This window comes from Myxocyprinus asiaticus, chromosome 8 (genome assembly GCF_019703515.2).
Source record: "Myxocyprinus asiaticus isolate MX2 ecotype Aquarium Trade chromosome 8, UBuf_Myxa_2, whole genome shotgun sequence".
In the NCBI taxonomy this organism is placed as follows: Eukaryota; Metazoa; Chordata; class Actinopteri; order Cypriniformes; family Catostomidae; genus Myxocyprinus; species Myxocyprinus asiaticus.
In genome coordinates, this window is record NC_059351.1 from 45,950,486 (window position 1) to 45,966,240 (window position 15,755).

The 15,755-nt window shown below is 36.3% G+C and overlaps 1 pseudogene; it reads left to right on the forward strand.

Annotated features, from left to right (window-relative positions):
* Positions 1-15,755, forward strand: part of LOC127444786 (cilia- and flagella-associated protein 58-like) — a 99,812-nt pseudogene that overhangs the window by 25,745 nt on the left and 58,312 nt on the right.

Sequence of the window (15,755 nt, forward strand, 5' to 3'; positions counted from 1 at the left end):
TATTGCAAATGGGCTGACTATTTACAGCTTATACTCTTTATCACCTTACACGTGCGTCTTTCTTTACCCTTGCCATCATGGAGTGTGTTTGTTATATCTCTGAAAGCTGTTGTCATATTGGATCTACAGAAACATTTTAACCTTGTATACACAGCGTATATGTGTTTGAATGACCTATAGCCTTGCCATATTCAAACATACATTTTGCTTTCAATGTAACATTAAATTCCTTGCAATCCTTAAGCCTGTGCTCAGGACAAAATACATATATACTGTATGTTTTAGTGATATTTGAATGAAATTCCACTGAAACGGCGTAGCATGGTTGACATGGATTGGCAACTATTCAAACTGAAGTGAAATCCAATAAAGGAAAGTTGTGCAGTTTTCTAATCTATATTTTGTGAATGTACCTGAGGTAAAAACGAAATAATGGAAACCGAAAAATTACAAGGTTGGAAGAAAGTTAAATGGAGTTTTTGAGCCAATGTCACACTGCCATCAGTGCAAGGTCGCATAACCCCTTAGTGACTGAGAATTTAAGCTCTTTTCTGAAACCTAGTGAGCTGCCTGCACTGGCAACATTTTAGCCATCATAGGCACATTGTCAAGACTGTTCCAAACAGTAGGCAGCATAAAAAGGCTTCCTATATAAGATAGCTCCTTTTGACGTCCAACCCGCTGTGAATGCTGGATTTGAGCTTCAGATGCATTTAAATGTTTCAGGAGGGTGTATTCAAAAATCAGTTTGAAAGCATTTTTTTTTTTAATTATTATTATTTTGCAATTCCATTTGTAAATAAATTGTAATGTTTTTTTTTTTATTTATTTTTTTTACCAATAATATCTATCGGAAATAACTGTGAATTGTTAGTTGTAGCTGACGGCAAGACAGCGAGCTTACTAAGTTTTAGAGAATAACTAGCTATAATCTTCTCTGTTTACTTGGTTACACCTTATTCTCTCTCTCTGTCTCTACAGGTTCTTGAGAATATTGAAGACATTAAACTGAAGGAGATGCAGATCTTTGAGCATAAGAAGAGAATTGCGGAGGCTGAACAAAACAAAAGCAGCAGCAGAATCTCTATGAGGATGTCAGGGCAGATAGGAACCTCCTCAGCAAGAACCTCATTGAGGCCAAGGTAAGTGTGTGTGTGTAGATCTGTGCACCATGAGCAGGAGTGCAGACATAGAGGCCAAAAAATCCATTGGGTGTCTTCTCCCCACAAGAGCCTATGGGGAAGTTTGTGTAAATGAACATTAATCTTTGTCCAGGAATCTGCCCCATATGTAGGAATTAGGAAATAATAGGCAACCTCTCTGCTGTGAAAACCTATGGTCCGTTGACACAAAATGCAATTTTTAAATGCAATTGCGTCCATCTGCACTGTTTTTTTATTTTATTGTTTTTCTATATAAACATATTTTTCTATATGTTTTTCAGTGTCTTTTGAAGTCACCGTGTCTTGTTAAAAGAACTTTTACTTTTAAAAACGTGTTTCTTGACACCTGTATCCTTTTCCATTCATTGCACTGTGTCTAGCTTCTTTTATGCAAGAACTGTTCTGTATGAATGGTCCTTTAGGTCTGAGACATACTCCAGATGTAAGTGAATGCCTCTAGCTATGTAAGTTTTTTTTTTTTTTTTGTCACGCATAGATGCATTATAATTACCACAAGAAAGAACGTTGATTCATCCCCTACTTTAAAAAAAAAGAAAAAAAAAAGTTGTTATGTAAATGGATGGAAGTAAATCAGGCCAGAATTCTGAAATGCCTGTATATTTGTGAAAGCACTTACATTATTAATATAAAGACTCTTTATTATCTGAGCTTTAATTTGTGCTTTTTGAGGTGGATATATTTCATAGGTGGATGAAGTTCTGGTTATGCATTACTGAAGTTTGCCCCACTATCAACATAGTTTTTGCTGCTTTTTTTTTTTTTTTTTAATTATTTTTGATGGTAAATTGCTGTCAATAGAGCTTAACTTGTATTGAACCCGGAACATTCCACTCGCCAAAAATGCACATTTTCGTTTGCCTGATCTCACAGTGAAAACGGAAAGAGTAGGTCGACTTTTCTATAGCAAAAATCTGTGTATGCTTAACAAAATTTAAAACACTGCCCCCAGTGGCCAAACGATAAGTGCTGTAGGGCTCCATTTATGTCCAGGAGAGTTCGCCAGAAGCTAGTTGTGAAGCAAGTTCTTTTCAGCTGTACAGGATGTAATTCAGTGAAAAGGAATGTGTATTTTACAGACTCTATCCTCCAACACAAACCTAAACCTATCCATTAGTGGAGTAAAAATTAATTGTTTGGGGGAAAAGTGCAACCTCTGAATCACGCTCATCACTGATTAAGCAAACGCAAGTAATTCCTGTTTTCAACATGGATACAAACCCGGGTCACTGATGCTGCTGATGCAACGCGCTGCCGGGCATGCCACAGGGGAAGGTACGCACTGGAGCCGATGCAAAAATGTCTGATAGGAGATTGTGCTTGTCAGTGAGTCGCCATACTGTCACCGATCCTAGGGTACCGGAACTTTCGGAAACAGCATGCTGAATTCCTGTGAGATCATGTTGTTGCATTTGTGCCAAGACTCTAGAGAATGTTTCCAGCCTAATTAGCAGCTCTAGTCATTTAACATCTCAACAATTATTCAGACATAAATTGTAAATGTTATTAGAGGTATTATTATTATTATCCATTGACTGATATCATACGAGAATAGCGAGACAAGCCTTTAAAACTGCCGTGAGGAAGGCTGTTGTTGCAGTCAGCTGCAGAACTCAAGAGTAAAACTCAGATATATTTATAAGATATATTTCTCAGGTCTCGGGTTTGTCCTTTGCTGTCAGCTTTGCCTTGATGACCCATTCCTGCTCTGTCGCCTTTATTCTTGCCGCTCTGAAGACTATTTGAGCGTTTGAGGGTGTTTTGAGTGTGAATGTGCCAGTGCGTTTGTCTGTCTGTGTGCTGTTCTGTCTCCCTGGCTGTCTTTGTGTCTGTATAAGTTTGGGCAACCTCTTACCCGCCTACCTGCATTCACTTTCAGGATCAGAACGCTGAGATGAAATGCAAGGTTAAGATCATGAACCATATGTTCGACTAGCTAAAAGAGGAAATCACCACAAAAGAGGCAGTGCTAGAAACAGAACACAAGGAGTTCCAGTGCATGGAGAGAGAGAGTGGGAAGCTCTCAAGGTAACTTGTTTCACTTAACTGCAACATCTTTCGCATATCTCTCTTTCAGTATACCTACAGGTCTATCATTATGCTCTGTCTAATTGGCATAAAGGAATAGTTCCCACAAAAATGAAAAATACAAAAAATATGTTTTCCATTCAAACAATAATTTTTTTTTTTTTTTATGTTTTTTATTTTTTTTGTTATTTTTTTTTTAGGACTCACTTCAAAGATGGTTTTATTTTAAAATCTTGTTCATGTTTTTCATGGCAAAAAAATCTGAACTGTGCTTAAAATCAGTGCTCGAATTGAGGGGGGTCTGGGGAAATCTGGGACCCCCCATAATGCATTAGGGACCCCCTTATAAAAAAAAAATTGACCTTGGGGGGGTCCCCAAATATTTTTATTTTAATAAAGATAATAATGACAAATAAAAATGTAAACGCCCCTACGTCACAAGACCGCTAAGTGCAACCGCCCCCCCGCCGACGCTAAGCGCACGGAACAGCCCACTCCCACCCCACCAATGCAAAGATCTATGAAGAGTGGGGACCCCCCATATGATTGAAATCATTTCAAGCACTGCTTAAAATCATTCTGTGCTTGTCGAAATTCGAAACAGTGCCCCCAGTGGCCAAACAGGTAAGTTTTATTGGCTGTAAGGCACATGTGATTTAAATTTTTTGGGTGTGATGTCCACAAAGGGGCGCCAAAAGTGAGTTGTAAAGAGAGTTGTTAAGAGGAATGCATTTTTCAGAAAATGTACCCTGAACCCAAACCCCTAATTTAAAACTTACCAACAGTGGAGTAAAAATTTTATGTTAGCGGGAAAAATGCAATCTTCAAAATGCACTTGTCACTGATTATGTGAACACGATTACTTCCTGGTTTCGACACGGTATCTGAACCCTGGTTCTTCTGCACTGCAGATGCAACGTGCTTCCGGTCGCACCACAGTTGTATTGGAGCGGATGCGATAATGTCTGATAGGAGATGGCGCTTGTCATTGACTCGGCATAATGTGGCCGATCCTAGGGTACAAAAACTTGCGGAACTGCTTCCGACTTCCCTTGTGATCATGTTGTCTCTATTTAGTTTATAGCTTTGATTGATTAATAAAACTAAAAAATTGTATGATTAGTAACAGTTTTAGTTCTACAGGGGTAGTAGTACTGATTATAAAGCTGAGGCATATCTTTAGCTTTGTTCTTCATTACAAAGTCTTTGTGATAGACCGCTCAATGTCTTTATAGGTGCTTATTTGATGTGAGTTATATGACCAGACAGCTTTTGAAAAATAACCTTTGTATTCATCGACTGTACGTGGAAATATTTCTCATAATCCTTTCATTATTAGTTTTCAGATCTTTGTGCTTATAAAATAGAATAGCACATCTCTCTTTCTCCCCATCACAAGCTTTCAATATCACCCTCACAAAGGATAATATTGGAATATCAAATAGGATGGTACGAAAAAAATAAAATGAAATAAAAGAAAACACAAAAGATCACTCCATATTTTATGACAGAAATATACAGTATATGTGAGTTCAGAGAGGGCTTTGACTCCATGCACTTTCAAATTCAACAACTGACATTAAAGACTTAATGAATATGCAATGCTTTTGATGGATATTAGAGTTTTAAATTACACATGGTCAGAGGTATAGGCTCAAGGGGTGTGGTCAGATAGATAAAGGTTAGCCGGAGAGAGAGAGAGAAAAAGAGAGACTGACTGAATGTTTGATCAATAATTCTACAGGGCTAACTGATGCAATACAAAGTCTAGTTAAGCTCTACATGCAGGTTGTACTGTTACAGTAGCTAATCCACACTTATGCTTCATGCACTCAACTGACCTTGTTACAAGTTTCATCAAACGATGGGATGAAACTGTATGTTTGTATCCAGAGCACTGTTGAGTAGCTCTTTTCATATGGACAGATTGTTTCAGAGGAGTGTGGAACAGTGATCTGAACAGATGGTTTCATACTGAAAGGTTCCTCCACACATGGGGGAAGGGTTGTGGGCTTCTGGAAAGGGTTGAACATTTCGCAGACCTCAATGAGAAAAGAAGGGGTGTTGTATCAGTCGAACAACAGGTTCTCAGCACAAAAGTCATCAACTGCTGTAAATACAGTATGTTGTTTTCTGTAGAAGTTCTGCTCTGTTAAACTGTTGATTTTCCAGGGACAGGGGTTGCTTTATTGGTTGGCAGATTAATACAGAACCCAGTGTGGTCCTTCAAGCTTGGAAACCAGTTTAACAGTGACCACCAGACATACAGGTGCATCTCAATAAATTAGAATGTCGTGGAAAAGTTCATTTATTTCAGTAATTCAACTCAAATTGTGAAACTCGTGTATTAAATAAATTCAGTGCACACAGACTGAAGTAGTTTAAGTCTTTGGTTCTTTTAATTGTGATGATTTTGGCTCACATTTAACAAAAACCCACCAATTCACTATCTCAAAAAATTAGAATACATCATAAGACCAATAAAAAAAACATTTTTAGTGAATTGTTGGCCTTCTGGAAAGTATGTTCATTTACTGTATATGTACTCAATACTTGGTAGGGGCTCCTTTTGCTTTAATTACTGCCTCAATTCAGCGTGGCATGGAGGTGATCAGTTTGTGGCACTGCTGAGGTGGTATGGAAGCCCAGGTTTCTTTGACAGTGGCCTTCAGCTCATCTGCATTTCTTGGTCTCTTGTTTCTCATTTTCCTCTTGACAATACCCCATAGATTCTCTATGGGGTTCAGGTCTGGTGAGTTTGCTGGCCAGTCAATCACACCAACACCATGGTCATTTAACCAACTTTTGGTGCTTTTGGCAGTGTGGGCAGGTGCCAAATCCTGCTGGAAAATGAAATCAGCATCTTTAAAAAGCTGGTCAGCAGAAGGAAGCATGAAGTGCTCCAAAATTTCTTGGTAAACGGGTGCAGTGACTTGGTTTTCAAAAAACACAATGGACCAACACCAGCAGATGACATTGCACCCCAAATCATCACAGACTGTGGAAACTTAACACTGGACTTCAAGCAACTTGGGCTATGAGCTTCTCCACCCTTCCTCCAGACTCTAGGACCTTGGTTTCCAAATGAAATACAAAACTTGCTCTCATCTGAAAAGAGGACTTTGGAACACTGGGCAACAGTCCAGTTCTTCTTCTCCTTAGCCCAGGTAAGACGCCTCTGACGTTGTCTGTGGTTCAGGAGTGGCTTAACAAGAGGAATACGACAACTGTAGCCAAATTCCTTGACATGTCTGTGTGTGGTGGCTCTTGATGCTTTGACCCCAGCCTCAGTCCATTCCTTGTGAAGTTCACCCAAATTCTTGAATCGATTTTGCTTGACAATCGTAAGGCTGCGGTTCTCTCGGTTGGTTGTGCATCTTTTTCTTCCACACTTTTTCCTTCCACTCAACTTTCTGTTAACATGCTTGGATACAGCACTCTGTGAACAGCCAGCTTCTTTGGCAATGAATGTTTGTGGCTTACCCTCCTTGTGAAGGGTGTCAATGATTGTCTTCTGGACAACTGTCAGATCAGCAGTCTTCCCCATGATTGTGTAGCCTAGTGAACCAAACTGAGAGACCATTTTGAAGGCTCAGGAAACCTTTGCAGGTGTTTTGAGTTGATTAGCTGATTGGCATGTCACCATATTCTAATTTTTTGAGATAGTGAATTGGTGGGTTTTTGTTAAATGTGAGCCAAAATCATCACAATTAAATGAACCAAAGACTTAAACTACTTCAGTCTGTGTGCATTGAATTTATTTAATACACGAGTTTCACAATTTGAGTTGAATTACTGAAATAAATGAACTTTTCCACGACATTCTAATTTATTGAGATGCACCTGTATATGTGATTAAAGTTAATGTTAATGAGGTTTATATTTTATACATACATTTTTAGGAGACGAGTTATAAGAATTGTACTGTATGATCATCAGTGATGTTATCAGTTATGATTTCAATTTCTAAAATAACTGAATTAAACAGTTTTTATTAAATAATTTAATATCATATTAATGCGTGTCACCAATGGGTTTTCTATGTATTCTCCATTCTTAAACTCGCTGTTTTGCCACAATGACAGCATAATGCACAACACAAATCAGAGTAATACCTGCCTTTAATTCATATTAATTTGCTCTCGCAGTTTGCATTTCTGAAATGACTTTCTGGCATAATAAATAACTTTAGGAGTGAGATTTAATCCATTTGCATGGACATCACTTTTTATTTCGCACGTTTAGAGGCATGCTTCTAAATTACATATTCATTTAAAAAATTGCAAAGACAAAGATGTTTTGCGCCTCTGAAAGAAGCATTTCTCAGAAGACTAATAAATACTGTAGATCAGCTCGTACATTTTTTGCACATGCTATCAAGTTTAGAAGGTTTAAAGGCAGAAATGTGAAGCTTATTGTTTTCTAAAACTACTTACATTAATTATTCTGTTAAAAATCATGTATTGTTTTAGCTGTAAAGTTGTTTAAATCGTCACTTTACGGTCGTTTTAGGGTTTTAGCGTTAAGTTGTCATGGCAACAAAGTTGTAAAATTGCAAATAAATTTACACAGAAAAGGTTAGCAAGCAATTTTGTCACACTAAAATCATGTTTACACATATATTTTTTATGTCATGTGGCTATACTTTTGAAAAAGTGAGTATTTTAAGGTTTAGGGATTGGCCCCATTCACTTCCACTGTAAGTGATTCATTGTAATCCAGATCTTTGTTTTTTTTTAAAGAAAAGGTGGGACAAGTCTAAATACATTTTTGAGGTAATCAGTATTATGCCACAAATGCAATTGAGCTCAACTTGTATTGAACCCAGAATATTCATTTAAGCATGGTTAAAGATCTTTAAAAGCCCATTTTGGATGAGATATGGTATGTTCATAAGTAAAGAGCTAGACTGATTCATTAATAAAAGAACATGGGTCTCCAGGGCTGGTGGGCAACTACCCAACTTGAGCAGCTTACCCAGCATGCCACAGGAGGTGCTGTCTGGTGCCCTGACTGCTTCTCAGGAAGCATGATGGCTGTGATGTTCACCTCTCCTTTGAACCATGAAGTGAAATGGCAAAGCTCCCAATAGAAAAGAAAAACATCGAGGAAGATGGAAAGATAAGAGAGAGTGAGTATTGGAGAAAGAGTGGAGACTGAAACCAAAGCAAAGTGAAGTCTGTGAACTCGACAAATGCAGACACTCTCATGGTAGACATCAACATAATCTTTGGAGAGCACGCCTCACCCTTGCTAATCAAAGTAAGAGGCATGTTTGAGCTGAGCCCAACACTCCCTCTGTTTGGATTCCAGTACTAATGAACAAAAGCCTGAAGAGTAGAAAACGACCAGTCATAATCAAGCTCACAAGAGCACTTGCAATTACTTCCAGAGTACAAAGAGTTTCATAAAAGTTCCTTTGGTAAAAATTCAAGCCTTCCATGCACAAACAGGAATTCACAATCAGAAAAACTGAATCATATAGATTTATGCATGCTGTTGAGAAAATGTCTAAGGTTATGGCTTTTTACACCTGTCTCAATAAACATTCACTTAACAGATTTTCCTATAATAACTTGATTCATTGATGCATTTTATTTGCTTAATAGATTACTTATTAACATATATCATATACATTAATATCATTAATATCTGTGTACTGTATGTATACAAGGTTATCTCATGAGTATTCATTGGCATTCCTATGTAAAGTGTGGTTCTAGATGTACATTTGCATTGACACTGAAACATACAATATTGACTTATTGACAGCATCTAAAATGTAAATCGTTTTGCGTAAAAACAACTTTAGAGACGTATAAATGTGAATTCATGGAAGTAATCGGTTGTTTTTATTGTTTTTATAATCAATGAGAATGTGAAGAATTTCAGCGATTTAAAAACTTACATTTCACTCTCTACCTCACACAAATTATTGTATGCTGTCAGAGAGTATTTTGAATTCAGCACATTGCCGTTTGGACTACTTTTGTACTGCGTTTTGCCATTTTTACTATAAATTATTGTGATTAATGTTAAAAAAGTATTGTGATTATTGTTAAAAAAAGGTTAGGGTTAGGTTTAGGGTTAGGAGCGTGATTAGCAGCTCAAAAATATCTATATAATAGTAAATTGCAACTAAAATTATTGTCACTGTACATTAATCTGCCTGTTACTTTTGTTATATTGTTGAGTCAGTCTGGGATTACATGAAGAGACAGAAGTAATTCTGTCCAAAATAGATAGAAGGACTGTGGTGAATTCTCCAAGAAGCTTGGAACATCCTATCTGCCAACAACCAAGAAAAACTGTGTCCTAGGAGAATTGGGGCTGTTTTGAAGGCAAAGGTGGTCAAACCAAATATTGATTTAGCTTTTTTTATGATTACTGGACTTTGTATGATGTTAATTGATAAATGAAAACTATTTATGGCATTATTTTTGAAGACATCCTCACTATGCAACATGTTTCACAAATGCCTAAAACTTTTGCACATTACTGTATATCTGCAGCTGTAAATACAGTACGTAAAAATATCTATGCTTAAGTGCCATCAATACATCTATATTGTACGTTTCAGCGTCTATCCAAACGTACAAAAATGTTCGTATGAATACCTATGGATAATAATGAGATCAGGCTGATATATTAGAGCTGCACGATTAATCGTTAAAAGACCGCAATCTCGATTCAGACACCCATGCGATCTTATTCCTAAATGACAACGATTCAGCTATGTATGTTAACGTCCCCATGGCATGCCTTTGTAAAGCAGTCAAATGTAATTTCGGAGTTCGGAAGTTCTTTTTAAATTGATATGGCATCTAAAAAACAGCGGTCCTGCACGAGATGCTGAATAAACTAGGAAACACAACGGCGAAAGATGTTGATCTTGAACAGTGATTCCCAAACTGCAGGGTGCCACAACAACTGGATAAGGGTGCCACGAAATCTCTGCTCAGTTCAATATTTAATAGCTACTAATGCTAAAAAATACCAGCAGTATCAAGCTCTGACTCAATTCGGTACCACACGCTGTTTGATTTAAGCTGGCTACTTTCAAACGCTCACATGCGTATGTCTGCCCGTGCGCTCGTGTCCTGTGATGAATGCAGCTGCGTGTGTGAACAACCAAATGATGTCTTGTTAGTCAAAATGCCTCTCTTGATGCGATATTAATGTAAACAAAGCTGTTAATATATAAGCAGATGGGACAAAAATCTTATATTTCATAATATTAGATCTGTGTGATGTGTAAATGCAGCCTAATCATCAATGTAGTATTAATCAATGTAGTCAATGTAGCATCAATGTAGTATTAATGTATATCTAATAATCACACAGTAAAGATTGTCAATAATTGATGTTGTATTATTTTGCATTATATTACTTTTTTAAATGTTTTTATATAATTTTTTATATAAATATATAATTTTGTATTGTTTAATTGCTACTGTTACTGAAAACTTACAGCACTGATAACTCTGTTGTCTACTTAAAGGGATAGTTCACCCAAAATGTAAAATTCTCTCACCCTCCTGACATCCCAGATGTGTACGACTTTCTTTCGTCTGCAGAATAGAAATTCAGATTTTTAGAAGAATATTTCAGTGATGCAAGTGAATGGGTGCCAAAAATTTGAAGCTCCAAAATACACATAAAGGGAGCATAAAAGTAATCCATATGACTCCAGTAATTAAATCCACATCTTCACGATATGATGATTGCGGGTGAGAAACAGATCAATTTTGTAGTAATATTTTTTTATCATAAATTCTCCTCCCTGAACAATAGGGGGCAGTAAGCATGAAGAATGTGAATCACCAAAAACAGAAGAAGAACAAAAGGAAAGTGAAAGTGAAGCTGAGATTGAGCAGGGAGGATAATTTATTAAAAAAAAGACTTAAATATTGATCTGTTTCTCCCCCACACCTATCATATCACGAGTTCTTGAGTGCTGGTCCAGCACAATCATCAATCACAGATTTATGATAGTTAGCAATAATAACACAGATCACAGATAGCAATAATAACACAGTGGTGTTTGGTTTATAATATTTTAGGGCACATTTATACTTGGTCACTTCATGCGTTTTCACTGATCAGATAGCTATCCGACTGAATAAGCTCATTCCATTTACACCTGATCACATCATTGTGTCTCCCCAAACGGATATGTATCCGATCTTCAATTCTCACGCTATATGCAAAAACAAGCAGTTCACTTTCATGAACTCTTTTTTGTCGGGCAGAAAATGTAAAAGATGTGATTTATTACTTGATTCCAAGCAACTTTGAACAGTGCACATGTGTTTCCGTTTGTGTGTGCGATGTGTCTTTCTCCTCCTGTGGGCTTCTCGTAGGAAAGATGCATATGCACGTCAGCTGCGCTCATTGTCAGTGTTTAGTTTCAGTTTCTTCAGTGATCTGTATCAAATAAATGAAGAAAAATGTCCTGTCTTTCCTACATCGTGCAGCCGTGTCTTAATTTGTTATTATTTATTTAGCAACGCGACCCCTATGAAAATACTCAGTAGCAGCTGTTATATTTAGCATTTTTCCTATGCTGACGTAGCGCTGTTTGGGCAGAGTAAAGTTTACATATGTGTTTTGAATAGCCAGATGCATTTAAACTTGACCAGTTTCTGCTGGAATGCATCTCAAACCACCTCCTGAAGTGGTCTGAACGATCGGATTCATCTGTCTCGAATGCGTTTCAGAGGGCATTTACACCTGGTCTTTTCATGACTGATCAGTGAAAACGCATGAAGTAAATAGGCCCTTAGATGCACCCTCTTGTGGATTCAGGACTTTTTGATATATGTTTTTGATTTACAACTTACAATTCCTAATTTTTGTTTATTGCATTTTTCAAATAGACTGAAGCAACGACTGAACCTTTATTAAATAAAATGTTACTTTTTTTGTAGACTATTGCTCAGGTTTTGTAAGTCACTGAAATATTTTCTTCAAAATTGTAAAATAACAGTGATCTTTATTCTAAGCAAAAAAAATAATAAATTGTGATTGTGAACTGAAGTTCATCCAGAATCACGCAGCTCAATGAAATGTCTTATTAAATTCCGCTATTTTCGTGTTAAATAATACTGCAACAGTTCAGCAAAGTCTGAGCTTCTGAGTTGGATGTCCAACATCAACTGGTGCTTTTTACACTAGACTTTCTTGAATTAAATGGAATGCGGCAATAAGACAGCAGTTGTTATGAGGCCTGGTGCAGTTATAATATTGCTTTGGTAATCAAATCTCTTTTTTTTCATTGCAATTTAAACAACATTAGTAGTGTTGTCTAAGTTATGTGACTGGAAGAAAACTGGAGCTAAAAAGAAAAACTGGAGAACAATCCTTAAGACTTTTTCTTATGTTTCACCCAAACATTCATCAACTGACATTTTACATACATTTTTATGTAATCTGCAACTTTTCATGTAATTGCTTCTAAAGCATATAATTGCTATAACTCTTAGCTATATCATTGTTTGAAAACGCAAGTCTTCTTTTAGACAGAGTTGCATGAAAATCTGACTCTTCCCTGTTTTCTTGTAATGACACTTGTGAGTATACATTTTTAGGAATTTCTTTACAAAAGATGAGCAAAAGGAACTTGATGGGGTAGAAAATCAGAGCAAAGGAGATAGACAAACAACTAGAGAGAGTGTGAGAAATGACGAACAAAGTCAATCTTTCATGTGTTGAGGTGCCGCAGGGATATGATGCAGAAAACTTTAAATTGATAGGGAGTTCATTGCCGGCTTATGTAACCCTCCCTGGCATTTCCTTTCTTTCACCTTCATTCATTTGTTTTCTTGGTTTCCGTGCGCCTGTGTCTCACCCTTTGCCTTTTATAGTGCACAGCATTCAGGTACCACAGAGCTGCAATTTTCTTCGGCTTTCTTCACTGGTTCTTCTGCTTTCTCCTTCCTGTTTTCCATCACTTGCAAAGTCAAAGACATAATCTCAGTTTCCCTTTTCAACAATAGGAAGAAAGATGCAGAACATATAAATGAAGACAGGATTTGTATATTTAAACCTTTAGGGATGGGAACTGTAAGGAATTAAACGAGTCTGATTCTAAATCCGATTTCACATATAGAGGTAGTTTAGACAAAAATGTCATTGTAGTTCAAGTTCAAAGCAAATGAATATTTCAATGTTTTGAATCACAGTACACTTAATTTAAAGATAAACGGCTGTATTAAACATATGAAGAAACTTCAGCCACTTTCTCCGCATCTGACTCGCGTTCCATTCAGAAGTGATCACCCTTGAAAACGTTCAGACGTGAAATGCATCGAACACAAATGCAAATTTGCTGTTATTCCTCCTTTGAAATGTAAAAATTCAAGCCAGCGGGCCGGTAACCAAGGTAGTTTGGGGAAGGAAAGAGAGTTTTGGGAGGGAAACAGTCACAAATACACCTCTTCACCATCTGTGCATTTGCTGCTTTGACGGCAGGTTTGTGTATGTGACAGGTTGTTGAAGGGTCGGTCTTAAAACGGACTAAAACGATTTGACTGTTGCTCAGAGATATCGCATACATCAGCAGAGAAGAGAAGGGATATCAGTGAATGTTGACTTTAACATTATACAGGTATGGTTCCTGGTTCATTTCGTGTCTGACTCTGCACCGACTGATTCATTAAGTGAGTGAACCATTTTAGACTGATGAGTTTGTCATTGTGAGTTGTTTTGAACTGGCTTGTAAGAGTCATTTGTTTGCGAATTGGAACACACTGGTTGTGCAGTGTGATTGATGTTGTGTGCAACCAGCATATAAAAAACAAAAAATATATCAGTTCTGAATAAGAACTGATTCCCAATCCTACAAACAATGTAAGCAGTATCACTTGCTTTGTGGTAGTTTGCCTATGTTATACCATGTTGTATGTAACATAGGATGTCATATGTTTAATTTTTCAAAATGTCATTCATCTAGTTCACCTTATAAGCTTGAGCAATACGTAACTGTGAGCGGTTCAAAGCCTTTTAGTCCTTTACCAGTCATTTCCATTTTTAGACTTGTAGTCAGAATGCTTTTTTCCAAGAAATGTGTCATTTTTACCCTGCATTAGATAGAAGGCCACAGAATATGAGATTCATTATTCAGTTAAGTTCTTGGCCACGTGTAGATGGAGGGAGGCGGAAGTACATGCCATTTGCCCATTTTGTCATAAATCCTTAATTCATCTAATTTATTATTATTACAGATGTCTCTTGGTTAGTCTTTGGTATGTATTCATGGTGAACAAGGAAGAAAGATACGCAAAGCTAGGGAGTGTTCAGTTTGACAGGCAGATTCTGTGGCTGACTGATTGTTCAACTGCTTAGTTGGATGACTGGAGTTTGATTCCCTATTTGGGGTTTATATTGATGGTAAAAAAAATCTGTTCATATTATTTTTAATACACAATATATTATATAAAAAAGTTTGGACACACTTTACTGAATATGTTTCTCATGGTCTGGAAAACCTTTTGATCTAAAGGCTTATGTTTAATTGTCTTTTTTAGACATATATACATTTTGTAAAAATATTGTAATATAATTATTATTAAATATAATTATGATAAAATATTATGAATAAAATATAATAATAATAATAATAATAATAATAACAATTATTATTATTATTGCAATCAATTATTTTAGTATTATCATTAATTTTTTATCATATCATTATTATTATGATTATTAAAAACTACATTTGTAATTACATTTTTTTTCTTCTTTATTTTTTACATGGATGAACTGGGCCAGTTATTGAAGCCCAGAATATATGGGAATTCTTTCAATGCTGTTTAAAATATGGATGCTACTTATGTACTTGGTTGAGAGAATGCCCAGAGTGTGCAAAGCGTTTTTCTACTTTAAAAAATAGATTTTACAAAAGATAGTTTTAATTTGTTTAACATTGATTGGTGACTACATAATTCCTATACTTCCATTTGTGCATTTCAAGGTTTTGATGACTTTACTATTGTTCAAAAATTTTGAAAGTAGTAATAATAAAGAATAAGTAGGTGTGTACAAACTTTTGACAGATAGTGTATTTAACAAAATAAAAAAGAGAGAAGACTATGAGCCAAATTCAATGTCATCATTAGCTGTTGACAAGTCATGGGACTTATGATGAAAAAAAAAAAAATATATATATATATATATATATATATATATTTTTTTTTTTTTTTTTTCTTTTTCTTAGATGACATCTTAGTGTTCTGCTGTATGCATAAATCATTGCATCTTGAAAGGTCTCAGTTTGTTCACTTCTTCAAGCTGAAAAAAAAATATTTATTTGCACTTCTGTCATTGTCACCTCCATTATTAATTTGTCATATACGCTCTGTCAGCTCACCCACATATCTAACAATTGCCAGCAATATTACACCTCTGACAGAAAGTCAATATCACCCTTTGGTAAATGGTGACAAACTTTGGTTCATTACATTTCCATGGAGAGCTGTCATAGCACTCGTTAATGGCTTCACGTATAACTTCCCCATCTCCTCAAATCCTGTCAGAATGTGT